Genomic DNA, 20,963 nt, shown 5'->3' on the forward strand with positions numbered 1-20,963 from the left:
AAACAGTCACAATGAGAACAAAACCTAACCAGAAAGTAGCCACACCCACAAACAGTTAAACAACATAAACAAAGCCACAACCCTACAAGCATATAAAAAAAAATGCAGTACAAAACAAAACTAAATTTAAATAAAACGAAAGCTATTTCCAAAAAAATGCATTACAAAACGAGAAAGAATATACATATAACTAGAATTTACCTTGCAAATACTAATCATTCACGCCTTGAAATAGACAGACAACCGTTGAAACAAAACAAGATAGAATATACATATAACCAGAATTTACCTTGCAAATGCTAACCATTCACTGCTTGAAACTGACAAAGCATCGTCGAATCTCAAACTCACAAAGAAGCCCAGTAAAACAATCACAATGAGAACAAAACCTAACCAGAAAGTAGCCACGCCCACAAACAGCTAAACAACATAAACAAAGCCACAACCCTGCAAGCATATAAAAAAAATGCATTACAAAACAAAACTAAATTTAAATAAAATGAAAGCTATTTCCAAAAAAATGCATTACAAAACGAGAAATAATATACATATTGTAGTCACACAAATCTGTCCATTTTAATTAAATGAATATTTCGTATTTATTTGATTAAAAATCCACTAGCCATCAGTTAATTAAATAAATATTTAATTAATTCATCCCCAAACATTCTTCTATTAATTAAATAAATTATTGAATTTATTTTAATTAATTCATTAAACCAAATACAAATCAATTAAATAAATAAAATCTATTTATTTAATTAAATCCCCCTATTCCTCTTTTAAATAAATTAAATAAAACATTTATTTAAATCATTATCCCCCCCACTTGCATTTTCCTACAAATGCAACTTGCACACATTTATTGGAATAAATGAATTTTTATTTTAATAAAATCTTATTTTCCCTCACCCACCAAATCCACTTGCAAAATCTAATCCCCTTCTAGATTCTTCTAAACCCTTCCTAATTAGCCTAATCCATCCTCTAAACTTTGTCACATCCCTAAGCAAAGGGAAGTCACTTCTCAAAACCTCAAAGTCTTTGATAACCATTAAAGGCTTCAAGTCTTCAACCACTAAATGGCTCAAAGTCTTTGATAACCTTTAAAGGCTTTCAACCTTCAACCACTTAATCCCCAAAGTCTCCAATAACCATTAATGGTTAATTCAAACCTTCCCACATGGTTAAAACATTTGTTTTGACTCAACCTCTATCCAACCCAAGGGTCTCATCAGGCCATTAATGCTTTGACCATGATTATCTCTTAAACATTTGCACAAAGGTTTATCCTTGGATTAACTCTTAATCCAGTGGGTAAGCTTAATTTAGACTTGACCCTTAGCCTTTAGATAACCATGAGGTCTTCTCAGGCCTTTAATGCCTCCAACCTCTTTTCTCAACCCAACCCTATGTTGACACTTGTCACCATTTCATTGGTGCCAATTGTGCACATGGATCCCCAACTTTCAAACTCAACCCTTGATTGAATCTTTCAATCTCAACCATCCATTGCTCCATTTTTCCTATAAATAGAGAGCCCATTTCTTCATACTCCAGATCCTGAGAACTTGTATGCATCTAAGCTATAGACATTTTAGAGAGCCTTCTTAGCATAATCATCTAATATCTTGTTATTTTGGTTAAAATATATCAGTTTAGCATCAATAGCATAGCATTAGCTTTTTATTTCACATTCAAAGCTCAATACTACAATCTCAATCCTCCATAAGCATCCATAGTGCAAAAAGCTGCTGAGAGCTACACTATTTTGGAACTTGGAGAGGAGAGGAACAAGGGAGAAGAAGCCAAGAGCATGTTAGGAGGCATTTGGAGATGCCTCATCGTATTTACCTTCCTAGTTAGGCATTCTATCATGCTTTTGGTATCTCTTTTGATATGCTTGTGTAGGAAAGTGTTTGGTTTATGATTTCTAACACTAACAACTTGGCTTTTCTTCTTATTTGTGTTGTGTTATCATTGACCAACCTGATCCTTTTTGCAGAGCATCATTTGGTGAACCCGACGTGAATTGAACCACCAAAAACATCTCATTTTTTTTCTAACTAACATGTTTGATTGTTGAAAGTGTCACACAGGTTGCGCTTTAGCGCTATTGAACATGTTCTGGAGCTATTGAACACGTTCTGGCACTATTGACACTTTTTCTTTTAGCGCTATTGCCCTTACAATAGCGCTATTGTAAAAGTTTCAATGCTTTTGTCACTATTCTAGCGCTTCTGTTCTTCTTCTAGCACTACTGAAGGTCTTTTAGCGCTTTTGACTCTCTGTCAGTTTTGTTATTTCAGCGCTTCTGTGTGAAATAGCGCTTCTGTTTAAATGCAGACTAGCGCTATTGCAACAGAATGTTGTAAAACTCACCTTGTAACTGAAAAATTGAAAGTCTTAGGCTTGTGGAAGCCCCCCTTTGGACATAGATTTTACTAACTATTCATTGTTTTTGCAGGTTTAAAAACTCATCACTAAAATCACCAATTTTCCTTTGGTGCTCTTAAAACACTTTAAAAACAAACATTTATTTCCATTGCTAGTTAGGATTCATCTTTATTTTGGTGCTTAAAATCAACACACAAATTTTCTTTTTTGCATCAAACTTAAAAATCACAATCCACACTTCAATTTTTGGACAAGTAAAAAGAACAATCAACTTGTTTCAAAATTTTTGCAAAGCGATTTTTCCTTCAAGCAAACGTGTTTTCATTACGTTGACCAGGATTTCAAATTCTAGAATACAAAACACATTGCTTTTTGGAGTTAAAAAGAACACCATGACTGTTGGAGCAACATCTCCAAATAGTTAGATCACATTTGCAAATGCTGGATTAAAAAGAACAAGTGTTTTATGTCTTTGGCACGCTTGTGCAAAAAGTCAGTCGAGTGGTCCTACCTCTAACACACACTATCCTCTCCCTTGGCTCTCGTGGTCCTAGCTGCAAGAGAAAAGTGTTAGTAACGCTCAAATTTTATCTTTTTAAGAGAGGCCTGCCAAGGGATCGATACTCTTGGGAACGACCTCGAGCGGTAAATCCTTCGAGCCGCTATAGAAATCAGGTGAGAGCGAAAGCTGTAGCCTTGGGTATAGCTGTTCCTACAGTGTAACTGGCTGAAAGGACAAATGGGCCCCACCACCAGTTACAAGGCTCTTAAGTGAGTCACTGCAGAATGAACTTATGTCCAAAAACATCGAACATGACTAAACACCTTTAAGTAGTAGCCCACCCATTCTATTGATTGAGAATATTTGCGATATAATTTAGTGCAAGAGCATAGATGGTTTTGCTCCCAAGATACTCACCATACATATTTCCTTGAGCAGAAACATAGCTTTTTGAAAAGTCACTTGTGGCTTGATAAAAGTGGTGACTCCCCCATCATAGGGATCATCTATTTGTTATGCTCGTGCAAGACTTAGTATATCACATCCTTACCTGCCACGGCGGGATTCATAAGGTATGTAGTACCAAAGTCGAAGAAATATCAAGATGTGGGCTAAATTTATTACAACTGGCCATTTGACCTTAGGGATAAAAAGTGTTTGAAGTGTGTTCGTTTTACAGACCAAGTGCAAATTGAGCCGACTTCAGGCTTTGGAAATACACCTTAAAATACATCTAAAGGAAGGGTCATCTACAAGTCCAAAGATTGGGTTAATCTAGACCCATACTCATTTGTGCCTTTTAGGCAACATTCTTGTGTTTGTGTGCTCGCTTTGTTTTCTTGTCAAAAAAAAATCAGAAAATCACTTCCCAAAAACAAAGTATTCATCCAACCAAACCTCTGTCAAAACAACCACAAAACATCAAAAACAAGGTACAAACAACAAAGAGTCAAAATTTTATGACCATTCTTCACATCTTGCGAAAGAAGAAGTGTCATCAGAATATCAACTTGAAAAGAAGACCATTGAGCTCAAAGGCTTTGATCAAAAAGAGGAAATTCTTCTATATCAATCAACAAATCTTTGTCTCCCATAGAGTCTTTCTGTATCACACGCATCTATACCTTCAAGGTAAAACAAATGAATTTGATTCAGAATCATTGAACCGCAGAGCTTTTATGCAATATAGAGCTTTGAGTTATCATAAAAATCAAGGAGGAAAGATTAATCCCAATTTCTTCCCAAACGTCTGCATCACCTACAACACAGCTCAAGAAATACCTCCAACACCTGAAAGGGAAGAGGTAGAGTTTGTCCCATTTGTGACACAGAGTTTTTTGAAGTTGAAAACATTTTCATCCATCATCTCACTCATACATCTTCACTTCATCATCAATCCGTCCCAAAACATTAAGAGGTTCTTGTCCCAAGTTCTCTTTTAGATATTGCTTGAAATCAAACACATCACATCACTTTTTAGATTGTTTCTACATCTAGGATAAGCTCATCCTAAGAGACACATCTACGCAAGTTAAAACTAGTTCATGAGTGAATCCTCTCATTACTAGGTAGTTAAATCTGTAACACATCTCAGATTTCTCTGCACCTTATCACATCAAATCTTATCAAACAAGCAAGCAATTCAAAGACGGAATTTTGGTAACATCTACCTTAAAAGTGTTAGAGATCCACGTGCAACACAATTCACCAAATCATCAATCTTTCATTTCATCAAACACTCATCATCATTTTCACACAAATTCAACAAAGACTCATAAACAAAATGGCTCAAACCCGATCACAGTCGAGACAACGAGAAATAGAAAGAGAAGAAGAAGAAGAGGAAAATCTCAATGAATTTCAAGAAGCACTTGGAGGAAATGCAGATGATGAAAACCCAAGTACTCCCACTCCTGCAACAATAGAAAGGGCTCAGCATAACCCTCTCTTTAACAGATTGTTTGACGAAATACTCAGGAGCAATGCGGATGTTCACTTCTTAAGACTTCTCAACAAAGAGCCAAACTCCCCTCTGACTTTGATCTTGCCCAATTAAGACAAGCATCAGAAAGACAAAGTCATCATGAAGAGGAAAGAGGTAGAGATCCCATCAAATATAACATTCCTCGAGGTAACCCACCACCTCCTTCTCCAAATGAAATGGAGATGTTGCGGCAACAAGTCGAGACTCTCGCCCAACAGCTTCATAGTGGTGTCAAGATTAACCAATTCTCCCTCAATGACATCTGTCCCTATCCTTTTGACAGGAATCTTTACATGCCACCCTTTCCAAGAGGATTCGAAACACCCAAATTTGAAAAATATAGAGGAAAGGGAGATCCTCGTGATCATGTCAGAGAATTTCATTTCGCTTGTCTTGAAGTGGCATATGAAGACACCTACCTAATGCGCCTTTTTCCCCAAAGCTTGGGAGGAACAACCACATCATGGTTTTCCTGACTACCAGGTGGCATTAGAACATTTGAGGAACTCATCCAGAAGTTCCTAGCTCATTACTCTCATAACATTGAACGCGATGTCACCATGGCTGATCTGTGCAACACCAAACAAAAACCAGGTGAACAATTCTCAGTATTCCTGCAACGATGGCGTCAAATGTCTAGCAGACGTTCTCTTCAGTTACCTGAACGAGAACTAGTGGAAATATTCATTTCCAACTTAAACAAAGAAATGGAATTTCACCTGGATGTCAAAGACACAGACTCTTTTAATGATATGATCACCAAGGGTTTAAAATGTGAACAAGCACTCATCAAGAAAGGACTCATAAAAATCTTTAACGAACCAAAAGATGGTCCTCGCCCACGCTTCAATAGTGATAAACCAAACTTCTGGAATAAAAACAAGAATATCGTCAACGATGGGGTTGTGGATACCCGGACTATCCAAAATGCACAACCTGTGGTTCGGTTTGCAGGACAAAATCCTCCACCTCAGAATAACACAAATGTTCCGTCCAATCAAGGTCGCATCACATCTCATGATGAACCTAGACCTCGTCAGCAAAAATAGAAACGCACATACACTCCCTTAGGGGAACCAATTGAAACAGTGTTGCGACAACTCCTCTCTCAAAATTTGGTCACTCTACCTAAGCTATCAAACTATGAGCCTCAAGTCAAACCAGCATGGTGGAGAGATACTGAACACTGTGAATTCCATCAAGGAAGAGGGCACAAGACAAGTAATTGTCACCGATTGAAAGATCTCATTCAGGATCTTATTGATCGAGGGCAAATTGAAATTGAAGGACATAACCCTAAAACAACCAATAATGATCATTTGATGTTCAAAAATCCACTTCCATCACAAGATCAAAGGGATCCTTCCACTTCCAGGCGAGGCACTGATACCACTGATTATACGTAGGCTGTGTATAATTACACTGTAAATCATCTGTATGATGCCAATGAACAAGTTGCAACCATAACCTTCAAAAATCCCAACTCAAATTGCAATGTTGTTACGCGTCGCGGCAAGGTCACCATAAAGGTAGCTCCACAAGGCACCACCTCCATCCCAAAGCAGTACAATCTTGTGGAACAATTAGACAAAACCCCTGTGCTTATATCCATTTTAGAGCTTTTGTGCCTATCACCTTCTCATAAAACTATCTTGGATCAAGCACTCCAAGAGGCGTTAGTCCCTGCAAATCTGAATATAGACCAATTTCAAGCCATGGTTGGAAGTCTAAAGTCATCACCTTGTCTCACTTTTTCCGAAAGTGACAACTCTTCCTTCCAGCAACCGCATAATGCCTCACTCCACATCGAAGGATTTATTAACCAGCATCGAATCAAGCGAGTCTTGATCGATAATGGAGCAGGCCTAAATATTTGTACACTGCAGTTGGTCACAGCATTGGGGTATGCAGTAGAATCAGTGGATCCTCGTCAGAAGATCACAATCAAAGCCTATGACGATGCGGAGCATTCATCCAAAGGAGCTGTGGTACTACCAATCCGAGTGGGGCCAAGCACATCATTTGTCAGGTTCTGGACCTTCCTCTGCCATATAATCTATTGTTAGGAAGACATTGGATACATGCCATGCAAGTCGTTCCATCTACCTACCATCAATGTATCAAGTTCCCGCATAACGGTGTAGAGATCACAATCCTGGGCGATGCAAATCCCTTTGCATTTTGCCATAATATCAGCCATCAACCAGAGATTACCATTCCTAATAATAGAGAAGCCATTTCCTCCACATCATATATAAGTCCCGCCTCTCTTGCCAGTTCAAACACCACTATACCGAAGCAAGAAAAGCTTAAGATGAAGATCACAGAGGAAGGTCCTGGGGAATACAACCTGAGTCAACTCTTTTGTGTGGGACAAATGCCCACTTCTCCTAGAACTCATGGTAAACCATAGCAGGTACTCCAGCAACCACTAAACATACCAGCATGTGCCTTGACGCCTTTCGTTCTTGGAAAGAGTCAAGAGGAAGAAACACAAGATGAGGACCTGGCGGAATGGATCTATAAAGATCCCATCACCACTGATATACCATGAGTTACACTTCCTACGGACAAGTATGGCAAAGGTCTCCTCATTATGCAAAGAATGGGGTATGATGGTCAGAGTGCTTTGGGATATTGCAAACAAGGACAACATGAACCTCTGCTGCCGGAATTCAAGCCCAAAGGGAATACAGGCCTCGGCTTTGAAAAAGAGATCTTCCCTAAATTAAAATTCAAAGGGAAACCCAACAAACCCTTTTGCCAGCCTACGGCCAAAAGGCCACCTTTCATAATCAAAGCAGCATCAAGCACCATCACAACTGCCCCATCAAGGCACAGAATCCCAACACAACCATCACCAATGTCACTCATCCCACCAAGCGAACTCGTAATCCCATTAGCAACACCATTAGCAGCAACAACTGTATCAGAACCTGCAGCAGCATCTATGACACCAGTAGTTCTAGTAGAAGCCACTGAGTCAACATTACCAATACTCCCTGTACCAGATCCTTTAATCCCCATCGACCTTCCTGCAGCACCGATCATTACAAAGGTACATCAACCAATCACACCTGCAGTATTTAACTCAAAGGACATCCCAGTATGGTATAGTAATCGGATACTAGAAAGTGATTCAGAGACTGAATCACATGAATGGGAATTTGATTCGGTACAGCTTAATACTTCAAATGAGGAAGACACATCACCACCTCCACCACACAAAGACATCCCTATTTATGGAGAAGCACAGATAAAGACCACTTGGGTTCCTGAGCTGGAAAAGTCTTCCACAGACCCTATGTCTCATCCTATGCCCAATTCTGATAGGGAGAGTACCATCAACGACCTTCACCATAACATCTTAACCCTTACTGATACCTCTAACGAACTTAACCTAGTCGATGAAGTAATGCCCATTGTCCACCCTGAACTCATCGAATGGAACCAACCAAATCCCCCATGTCTTGACTTCTTCCAAAACGATGAGGCTATCATTGACTTTTTGGAATTAAGGGATAACCTACCAAGCAGGGATCACAAAGCTGGATTCGCCATTGAACTTAATAGTGCAGCATACTTCAGGGTGGATGCCAAACCTTTCAGCTGCAAAAATATAACAATAAAACATGGATCTTCTAGTGAAAACCACACTGTGGCACTATTTGATCTGACAAAAGTAAAAAGAAAGAGCATATCCAACGGTGAAAACCTCTCTGAGGCGCCTGAGGATGAAGGGTTTGACATTCTCCCTGATAGTACACAATAGGAACGATCAACAATTCTCATCGAGGAAACCAAAGAGTACAATGTGGGTACTCCTAAAAATCCTCATATCATACATTTGGCATCTCTTCTCACTCCAGAGGAACAGCCTAAATTTGTAGAGTTCTTCCAGAAGCATCAGATCAACTTTGCATGGTCATATGCAAACATGCCTAGGCTTGATCCTGATTTAGTCATGCATCACCTCACCGTCACAGAAGGAGCCAAACCTGTCAAGCAGAAGCTTCGTAAGATGCATCCTCAAATTGCAGTACTAGTCAAAACAGAACTCAAGAAACTCCTAGATGTTGGTTTCATTAGACCAATTGATTATGCAGAATGGATCTCCAATATTGTGCCTATTGGCAAACCAAAAGGGGGCATCCGCATTTGTACTGACTTCAGAGATCTGAATAAGGCATGTCCTAAGGATGACTTCCCCCTTCCAAATATCGACATCACAGTGGATCTGACAGTAGGACATGCCATGCTTTCACTCATGGATGGTTTTTCAGGATACAATTAGATAAAGATCGCACCAGAAGATCAGCATAAGACAGCCTTCACCTGTCCATGGGGCACATATTGCTGGAATGTAATGCCTTTCGGTCTCAAGAATGCAAGAGCAACCTATAAGAGAGCAATGACCACCATCTTCCATGACATGATGCATGCCATGATGGAAGATTATGTGGATGACTTACTAGCAAAATCACTCACCAGAGAAGGACATCTCCACATATTAGAGGGAATCTTTGATAGACTGGAACAATACCATGTTCGACTCAACCCAAAGAAATGTGTCTTTGGAGTGACCTCTGAGAAGCTTCTAGGATACATTGTCTCAAGTAAAGGTATTGAGGTCGACCAGCAAAGGTAAAAGCAATCATGGACATGCCACCACCAAATAATATCAGTCAGCTAAGGACATTACAAGGGCGACTTCAATCCATTCGAAGATTCATCGCACAATTGGCTAATAAGTGTCACCCATTTACACATCTGCTACACAAGAACATCCACTTTCAGTGGGATGCCCGATGCCAACAAGCATTTCAGACGCTTAAAGACTATCTCATGAATCCACCATTGCTAATGCCACCAGATCCAAGTAGACCATTGTTACTCTATATCTCAGCAACAAGTACAGCATTGGGTGTACTACTGGCACAACATAATGCAAAAGGAAAAGAGTGTGTTGTTTACTACATCTCTCGCACACTGGTGGGCTATGAACTCAATTACATGCCTATTGAGCGAGCTTTCCTAGCAGTAATCTTAGCAGCCACTAAACTGAGGCACTATCTGTTAACACACAAAGTACAACTCATTGCAAAGATTGATCCACTCAAGTATTTACTCAGCAAAGCAGCATTGACAGGTCGTTTAGCCAAATGGGTGATGATTCTAAGTGAATTTGACATTGAGTACGTGGACCGTAAAGATATCAAAGGTCAAGTTATTGCAGATCAGTTGGCCGATGCACCCCTCACAAGCGATCATCCTCTTATTTCCAATTTTCCAAATGAAGAGATATTCATGATCACAACAGCACATCCATGGAAACTATATTTTGATGGGTCATACACTAGGCATGGCTCGGGGGCATTCTGTTTATCACACCCCAAGGTGATAGCATCCTGAAGTCTTACAAGCTCACATTCCCATGCACAAACAACATAGCAGAATATGAGGCCTTGATCACAGGACTCAGGTTAGTCGTACATTGGAAATTACAAGAACTGCAAGTATATGGCGACTCACAACTGGTCATTCGACAAGCAACAGATGAATATCAGACCAAAGATGATAAACTCATGCCATATAAGCAAATGGTGGACACTTTAAAGACATCATTTACTACTATCACTTTTGAGCAGATGCCAAGAGATCAGAATCGAGCTGCTGACGCCATGGCTACCATCGCATCTCTCCTAGATCTTCCACAAAATTCAACACGCTACGAATTCTTGGTCGAACAACTTTGGATCGCCGCTTATGATATCCCTGAATCTGAAACGATATGTCGCCTTGTCAGTTCTGAATCCCCATGGTATGGTGAGTTCTACACCTATCTCCGCGATCACACCCTTCCTCCCAACCAATCAAATAACCAACGAAAAACCTTCATTCGCCAAACTACTCGATATACCATTATTGCCGAAACCCTATACTGACGCGGTCTTGATGGTACTCTCCTTCGATGTCTAGAACAAGATGAGATAACAAAGGCTTTGGAAGAGGTACATGAAGGAATTTGCGGGACTCATTCAAGTGGTCCATCACTAGCCAAGAAACTCCTGCGCGCTGGATATTATTGGCCATCTATGGAAAAAGATTCCTACTACTTTGTCAGGAAGTGCAAGAAATGCCAAGTTCATTTCGATCTGATACATGCACCAACTCAGGAACTACAACCAATCATGACACCATGGCCTTTTTGTCAATGGGGCCTTGACCTTGTGGGTAAGATTCATCCATCTTCATCCAATGGCCATAAATTCATTATTACCGCCACCGAATATTTCACAAAGTGGATCGAAGCTGTTCCACTTACCCAAGTCATCGGCAAGAAGATCGCCTCATTCATCCTCAACTACATCATCTGTCGGTATGGTGTACCCATGTCCATCGTCACAGATAATGGTCTTCCTTTCAAAAATCAGGATGTCCGTGAACTTTGTGAGAAATTTCATATCCAACACCGCTTTTCCACTCCCTATTACCCACAAGGCAATGGTCAGGCCGAAGCATCCAATAAAAACATATTGAGGATCCTAAAGAAGACAGTCAATGATGTTGGTCGTGATTGGCATGTTCAACTAAATCCAGCACTATGGGCATATCGAACTAGCATTCGAACCCCTACAAGTGCAACTCCTTATTCGTTGGTCTATGGCGCAGAAGCTATCTTACCTATTGAAGTCGAGATCCCATCACTACGAGTTTCCTTGCACAATCTCATCAATGATGAAGCATACAGAGTATCTCGTCTTCAGGACTTGGAGCTACTTGATGAGAAGCGACAAGCTGCATACAATCACCTCAAAGCCTATCAGCAGCGCATGAGCAGAAGCTACAATCACCGAGTTAGACCTCGTACATTTGAGGTAGGTGATCTTGTTCTTCGAGAGAATCCTCGCAACCAACCAAATAGAGAACATCAGGGCAAGTTTGAATCAAACTGGCTGGGCCCATATGTTGTCACTGCTGTATTCAGATCCGGGGCATATCAGTTGGCTACATCAGAAGGAGAACCACTTGCAGATCCAATTAACAGCATGCACCTCAAACGGTTTTATACCTAAGGTGTACAGAGCATCAGGCTCCCCTGCATACCAGAAAATACCAAAAACATTCAGAAAAATATCATCAAGAAATATAAAAACATTCAAAAAAGTAAAGGAAAATCATGCATCCAAACGGTGAACAACCACTCCGGTGGCACCTTGGGTAAGTACAGTGGTGAAAACCTGGCAAACAGGCACCACTCGTAAAGGATATGGCTCCATTGTCTTTCAGACTTGTTGCGATCACATCTACTTCATACATACATCCATCCATCCGAAAAACCATGGCTTGTTATTTCTCTGCAATTATGATAAATACTTCATGCATCTTGCGTCCGCTTTTTCATAAGTCATATCTAAAACTGGGGGCGATGCCTTTTAAACTATTGATGGGAGTGGATTCTACATTGTATTATGATTCATTACGTTCTTCATTCAAGCAATCATCAAAATACCAAAAACATTCAAAAATATCTCGCAAAAATACCAAAAATATTCAAAACGATTCAAAATCCAAAAACATCAAAAAAACACACAAAAACATGGCAACACCTTGTGCATACTCATCCATGTAGATATCAAGATAAACATTGACAAAATACTCACACAAATGACCATTTATCAATTGACCACACAATCAACATCAACACTCAAAATTGTCTTCAACAAGGATGCATCCTTCCTTACCAAACCAAAGACAAGATGACGTTTTCTTTGACAAGAAAACTATGTTAAGCTATCAAATACTTGGTTGATTTGTGAGTACAATCATTCGTTTATCTGTATCGGGATCTTTCAGCATTGTTTTGTATCATTTGCGCATTATTTCCGATGAAGTTCTGGGGCATGTACTAATGGTGTCTACGTGGGAAGTTCACCAAGCTACGTGATCTTATGCCAAAAGTAGTCATAGATCATTACGGCTTGCTGACTACAGCGTATACCTCGACCATATGGGCATGAACCATTACTAAGGATCCTTATTCTTTATTCTTTATGTATATACTGTTTGTTTGCAGGTACAATGCTCTTCCTTTGGTTCCTCCTACCTCATCCAAACTGGATAAAGGTTTTTATCTCTTAGTATGGTATGCACTTGTCTCAGGATATGATCAGCCTAAGATCAAGGAGGACGATCCAAGTCATGCATGAACGGAGATAATCCTTGTCTGTTTCGCAAGCAATACTCAGGTCAACTTGATCCATTATATCAAGTTGCTTGTATTAACTTGCTATATTAAAATCCATGTAAGGAATACTCAGGTCATCTTGAATCATTATGTCAAGATGCTTGTATTCTCTTCCAACATTTTAAAGCTCAATGATGAAAATAGAGCACTATGGATCGTCATCTCATCTCATATGTATATATTGCATTTCATTGCATTCCACCCATCCATACATTCATAATAGCTGCATATCATGCATACATAGTCATAATAATGCATACTCTATTTTCCTCTTCTTCCATAGGAATGAGTCATAGGTTCTCCATTTCTTCTATCTAACATCGAACCCCCCCCCCTCACCCTCCCCATCTCGATAATCAGCATCACATACCCTACATCATTTCTCAATCAACCCAATCAAGCCACGTTCATCACCATCCATCTCTAAATAGGAGGGATTGTGTTTCCTATGCTAAGTCATCCAATAAGCCAAGCAAGTTACTCTGTCTACACAGGTACATCGACTCACACACACCTAGACTATCAACAGATACTCTGATCAAGTATCTTCGGGTCTCAACAGGTAATCGATTATGGTAATCCTAGACTACATCAGGCATTTATCATAATGACCTAGTCTCAACGGGGCTGCCATGATTCCCCACAACCATCCATCACACGCACACACTATCAATTGATCAACCAATCAAACACAATCCAATGGACAATTACATCAATTGTCTACGTCTCAACGAGTATTTTGCTTCATATACCTTGACTTCATTGGGCAATTACATCAATTGTCTAAGTCACATCAGGTCACTTTGATTCACTTACTTAGACTTTATCATGTCCAAGCGACCAACTGACATCAACTATCATGCTTTGACTTGACCGAGGCAATTCAACCGATTGTACCAGATTGTCCAACCAATTTTGATCAATTGTATAGCATCAATCCAAACCCCACACTACATCTGCTATGTATCTCTTGCATGACCTCAGGGTACTCGCTGGCTTGTTGTTTCTCCGTATTCACTCTATTTTTCTTCCATTCTTTCACTATTGTTGCTAATTTCTTCTATTCTACCTCCCCTCCACTTCTCATTCTTTTTGGAGAGATCGCCCAATTTTTTTGAAATTTTTCGGCCCATCTCTTGAGGGGGCATACCACCCATTAAATTCACATTTTATGGGGCATTTCTTCACACCTATTTTTCTTTCTTTGAAACGACGCGATAAACCGCACCGTCTCAAAGAGGGGCAAATGTAGTCACACAAATCTGTCCATTTTAATTAAATGAATATTTCGTATTTATTTGATTAAAAATCCACTAGCCATCAGTTAATTAAATAAATATTTAATTAATTCATCCCCAAACATTCTTCTATTAATTAAATAAATTATTCAATTTATTTTAATTAATTCATTAAACCAAATACAAATCAATTAAATAAATAAAATCTATTTATTTAATTAAATCCCCCTATTCCTCTTTTAAATAAATTAAATAAAACATTTATTTAAATCATTATCCCCCCCACTTGCATTTTCCTACAAATGCAACTTGCACACATTTATTGGAATAAATGAATTTTTATTTTAATAAAATCCTATTTTCCCTCACCCACCAAATCCACTTGCAAAATCTAATCCCCTTCTAGATTCTTCTAAACCCTTCCTAATTAGCCTAATCCATCCTCTAAACTTTGTCACATCCCTAAGCAAAGGGAAGTCACTTCTCAAAACCTCAAAGTCTTTGATAACCATTAAAGGCTTCAAGTCTTCAACCACTAAATGGCTCAAAGTCTTTGATAACCTTTAAAGGCTTTCAACCTTCAACCACTTAATCCCCAAAGTCTCCAATAACCATTAATGGTTAATTCAAACCTTCCCACATGGTTAAAACATTTGTTTTGACTCAACCTCTATCCAAACCAAGGGTCTCATCAGGCCATTAATGCTTTGACCATGATTATCTCTTAAACATTTGCACAAAGGTTTATCCTTGGATTAACTCTTAATCCAGTGGGTAAGCTTAATTTAGACTTGACCCTTAGCCTTTAGATAACCATGAGGTCTTCTCAGGCCTTTAATGCCTCCAACCTCTTTTCTCAACCCAACCCTATGTTGACACTTGTCACCATTTCATTAGTGCCAATTGTGCACATGGATCCCCAACTTTCAAACTCAACCCTTGATTGAATCTTTCAATCTCAACCATCCATTGCTCCATTTTTCCTATAAATAGAGCCCATTTCTTCATACTCCAGATCCTGAGAACTTGTATGCATCTAAGCTATAGACATTTTAGAGAGCATTCTTAGCATAATCATCTAATATCTTGTTATTTTGGTTAAAATATATCAGTTTAGCATCAATAGCATAGCATTAGCTTTTTATTTCACATTCAAAGCTCAATACTACAATCTCAATCCTCCATAAGCATCCATAGTGCAAAAAGCTGCTGAGAGCTACACTATTTTAGAACTTGGAGAGGAGAGGAACAAGGGAGAAGAAGCCAAGAGCATGTTAGGAGGCATTTGGAGATGCCTCATCGTATTTACCTTCCTAGTTAGGCATTCTATCATGCTTTTGGTATCTCTTTTGATATGCTTGTGTAGGAAAGTGTTTGGTTTATGATTTCTAACACTAACAACTTGGCTTTTCTTCTTATTTGTGTTGTGTTATCATTGACCAACCTGATCCTTTTTGCAGAGCATCACATATAACTAGAATTTACCTTGCAAATGCTAACCATTCACGCCTTGAAACTAACATAGCAAATAAAATGAAAGCTATATGAAAAAATTTGCACAATAGATTAGCCAAAAATGGATTACAAAATGAGAAAGAATATAAATATAACCAAAATTTAACTTGCAAATTGAAATCATGCATGGCTTGACACTAACAGATTACCGTCGAAAATTCCTTGCAAACTGGAAGTAGCCACCTCCACAAACAGTTAAACAACAAAGTGAAGAATGTTACATACCTTCAAATTAATGAGCTACGTGTATTGGATGTTGTTGTTTTTGTCCTTGTAGAGTGAAATTGTATTGGAAGGTGTGATAAACAAGAATGTATGTGAAACAATTGTTGGGCAAATAGGAGGGGAAAATTTGTTGAAAGTTAGAAAATAGTTGATACATTGAATAGAAGATATACAATACATGAAAACATAATGAAGATGTGATTTGTATACCTGATTGTGCTTGTCCTATAGGTATGTTTATTTTTGTGTTGTGCAAAAGCTACAGCAAGTGGGTTTCCTCTGCCTTTTGTAGTATGTAAAAGGGCTGTTTAGTTCCATAGAGATCAATTGTGTTGTTGATCCTGAAAAGTTGAAATATTGTTTTCTGTTGATACATTGAATAGAAGATGTACAATACATGAAAACATAATGAACATGTGATTTGTATACCTGATGTTGCTTGTTCTGTAGGTATGTTTGTTCTGCATCGTGCGATAGCTGCAGCAAGTGGGCTTCCTCTGCCTTTCATAGTATTGTTGATGCTGCACCTTTCAATCGGGAGTACCTTTGGTAGGTGAAGGCTGGTTGTATACGTAGGTGTTCAATTGCTTTTACTCTTGACAGTCCTGTGAATGTTAGGCCTTGTTTCTCTATTTTACTGATGTCAACTATGGCAAAGTCTAATGTCAATCCCTATGATTTGTGAATAGTAATGCCCTAAGCCATTGCTGGTGCAATTTGTGTCTGGTTTCCTCTAGTGATTGGTGGAATAGGGACATGTTTTGCATTTTGTGGATCCCATGGAGGCCCAGTATAATGTTCGAAAAGAACAACAACATATTTTGGCAAATCAAGTGGTTTGGAAGCTGCATTGTAGACAATTTGTTTGATTTAACCCAAAGCACCATTTACAAGGCCAACTTCTATCCATAAGTTTGTAATAAGCATAATTTCCTAGTCTATAGAAAGAAGAATTTCAAATGCTAGTTGTTCTTCTTGGTATGATTGCTTATCTCTTTGATGTGCAATGATTATTGTTGCACATGCAATGGGTGAGTGCAATTGTGTTAATATTTTTATGTTGTGTGCACTTGAAGCTGCATTTGTTGCAAACAAATGCTTTTGTTGGTTGAAGTGATTATTCTCATCATGTCTCAAAGAATGGGTAGACCGCGACTGTAGGGATTCCCAGTTTGTTTGCAATGGTCTTGAGTTGCGAATATTAAGCAATATTTCATGGAATCTTATATGTGAAGAACTTGTGTCTTGTTGACGAAATGGAATATCCAAGGTCACAACAATATTGAATGTGTACCATAGAGCCAGTGTCGTTGAGTGAGATGCATATAATGGCCTATCCATAACTCGGGGAAGCTGTGCAAGATCACCAACCAAAATAACTGAGATACCTGCAAATGATTCATGTTGTCTGCTGGGAAAAGATTCTTGCAATCTCTTATCAATCTTAATGAGTAATTGAGGGCCAACAAAGCTCATTTCATCTATTAAAATGTAATGTAAGTGTTTGCATTGCTCTTGAAACATTAATAGAGAATGGCCTGTTAAGGGTTTGTACTCTTGAATGGGTATACGAAGGGCAACATGGATTGTGGTTGCTTGGATATTATATGCGGAGACACCTGATGGTGCTAGTACAAGCAAAGGGTATTCTGCATGTTCTGAATTTGAATTTAACTGTCTATGTATGCAATCAATAAGAAATGATTTTCTAGTGCCTGTTGTGTCTTGAATGATTAATCGTAATGGTGAAGAATGGATGTTCTGTTCAGCATGGGTTTTAACAATATCAAGTGCAATATTTTAGTTTCGTGCAAGTTCATAGTTAGTTGGTGCATTTAAATGTGGGTTGGCAAGATTGTGGGGTGCCTGCCTTTTCTTTGTATAAATAAAGTGAGATGCTTTTGAATGGAATGGTTCATCAAGTATAGAAGCAGCCCAATCAAATTGTAGATCAAAATCACATTTGCTAAGCATTTGAAGAGCAGCAAGTCAAAGTTGTTTGATGCTCCCATTTGTGACAAGAATTCCCATTCGTGCAGATCTTCATGAGTTTATTGACGTATATCTTCTGGTTGTAGCTCTTCACCATTTTCTGTGGTAATGTGTTCTTCAAAACCATTTACATACCACCGGATGTAAGCTGTGCTTTGAAGATCTTTCCAATTTATGATAATTTCTTCAGCTGAGTTCTCTATATGTAGAGGAATGATTCGAAATGGTTTGTAAAGAAGCAATTCACTCCAACATAAACTTTCAAAACTGTTGTCCTCTTCTAAAGGTAAAGATTTGTGTTGTGGGTAAACATTTACAATTGCAAGTACCTTTCTTTTCATCCATTTACATGATTTACGTTGGTCAGAGTATGTATATAGTTGGGCTGAACGAAGTAGAGTCAGGTTTGCTAATTCTAATGGTCTTTTCATGTAGTTTGAGATGTAGGATATTGAGGTTTGAGATTCTTCATCACAATTAGCTATGCGTTGAAAGATTTTTTGACCAACATTGAGTGTTACAAATTGGCATGTGCAAGATATCAATGGGAGTTTAAGCAGCATGTGACAAGTTTCTTGTGCGCTAATGTCCCTATCACCAATAATTCCCATGAGGAGCCTTTGGTATGCTAAGAGAATTGTATCATCTGAATTTGTTGATTCAACTATACGTTTCAAGATATCAATATAACTTTCTGACTTTTATTCAGTTTTGGATGCGTACTTTGAGATATATTGTAGAACTATTTTTTTGGAGTAGACAAGTTGATAATCAACATTAGCCCTCCATATGGCGAGCATTGTTGGGTTGTGTACATTCAGATGATCATCATTCCTTGCTGGTTTGTATGATGGGTTATTGTTGTGGTCTAACATCAATGAGGATTTGGGTTGTTCAGCCCAAAGAGCTTTGTAGCGGCATTGAAGGGTTGAGTTTTTTTTCCTCAAGCGGGTATACTCTGAACACTTTGTATGTCATTGAAAAACATTTAGTAACTCAGTATAATCAGTGCAAGGATCCGAATTGGATATGATTTATGTATCTGCAAGACATGGATCTAAAATTGCAAGCATATATTGCATTTTCAAGCAAGCATCTTCAGGATGTGGGTTCCAGGTTGTGATGTACTGGTCGAAGAAGTTTTTAACTGATTGGATACTTGCATGATCTGGCCAGTCAAGGTTATCAACATTTGGTGCTTCTGCTAACCAAAGAAATCCATGTATATGTGCAGATCCTCGATGTTGCCATTCATATATGTACTAGTGGTAAATGCTTTTCAGTTCTTTGACAATCACTTCATCATGAAAGATTTGAAATCTTAAGTGTAAGTATAAAGTTGTAATGTGGGGATTATTGACTAAATTTTCAATAAATTGTCTTCTGGTGTTGGGAATAGTAGGTGACTTTGTTTTTGGCAATAACTTATGCAAGTCTGGCCATTTTGTATCAGTTGAACTTAAGGAGAAGAATAGTGTAGGTGCACCTAACTGTTCTATCATTGATGTAAGGTCACGTCGGGACTTGCTCCAAAATGCTCATGTACCACACAATGAGGCTACATATCGTATGATATGATTTGGTAATTCACTTGACGGTGTCTTTTGTAAGTGTTCCTTTAGACCATGAAGATTGTGTGGAAGACTATCTTGTAGATTAGTCTTAATGAAGACAACAGCTGATTGTTGGTATCGATGTCTCATCATAAGATTGTAGATATAATATCTAAAGCGAACATGTTGCCCAAATCTTTGATCAGAATATTTGATCAAGTGCAAAGCATATTCATGTAAATGTACTTGCCTTGTTCTTTGCTGTAGTGGTAAAGCTATTCCAAAAGGGAATAGTGTTGGGAATGCCATGGAAAGGAGGCCCTCGGTATTGTACTCATTGATAGGTGATGAACTAATTTGTGGCCAAGGAACAACATTGTTGTTGCTATTATCTAGATGGAGGATGTTTTTGATTGCATCAAGTTTTGGTATTGATGATGGTAGTTGTGGGATAAATGAGGAACTATTCTCTCTGATTTGTTCTTCATTATTAATATTCTCCAGACTGGAAGTATCTTGAACAACATCTTCTTCTAGGGAATGGACTGAATGCAGTAGCTCTGTAATGTCAGTAGTTTGTTCTGGCAATAGATGCACTACATCTGGATTAATGACTATATCCTTGTAGTATTGATCATGTTTCATTTTGTAAGCCAATGCATTCATGACGTGAAATCTATTCATGTAACAGTCATAAGTTAATCCTTGCAAATTGGTTCTACGGACAATTAGAATTTCTAATTGCTTAATATGGCGAGGTAATGTTATTGCAATTTTAGAAATATCTTGTGGGAAGTTTATTGTATGGTCAGAATATTTGTATTGCCCTCCCCTTGCATGTGTTACTTGTAAAACAGGAGCAATTCTTGATATGAGCATTTCTTCTACTTGAGAGAGGCACTTTAAAACAAAAGGTTGCTCACTTGGGTCCATATTGTTTGATAATGAGAAGCGGTGCAAGCCTTTTTCACCATAACATCTCATGCACATAAGTACATGATTGACTTTTTTAATAGTCATGCCCACATACATTTCTTTGCAAACACAACATGGGTCTGTGACCTCCAACATATCAATTTTTTTGCGGAAATTAGACAACGTATTTTGAAATGAAGCAGTCTTGACAACAAGTTCAGGAGTAGTAGAAGATGTTTGATTGAGATTAATCTACTCAAGATCATTCTTTTCTATTTCTAATAACTTTCCTGAGTTATCGCAAGGTCTATGTAGTGCGTGACATCTCAGTTGTTGTTTCTTGGAGATATCGGCTCTGTTCTTTGCATAGTAGTTTTTATTGGTCTGGCTTCTC

The sequence above is a fragment of the Cryptomeria japonica genome, chromosome 10 (genome assembly GCF_030272615.1).
Source record: "Cryptomeria japonica chromosome 10, Sugi_1.0, whole genome shotgun sequence".
Taxonomy (NCBI): Eukaryota; Viridiplantae; Streptophyta; class Pinopsida; order Cupressales; family Cupressaceae; genus Cryptomeria; species Cryptomeria japonica.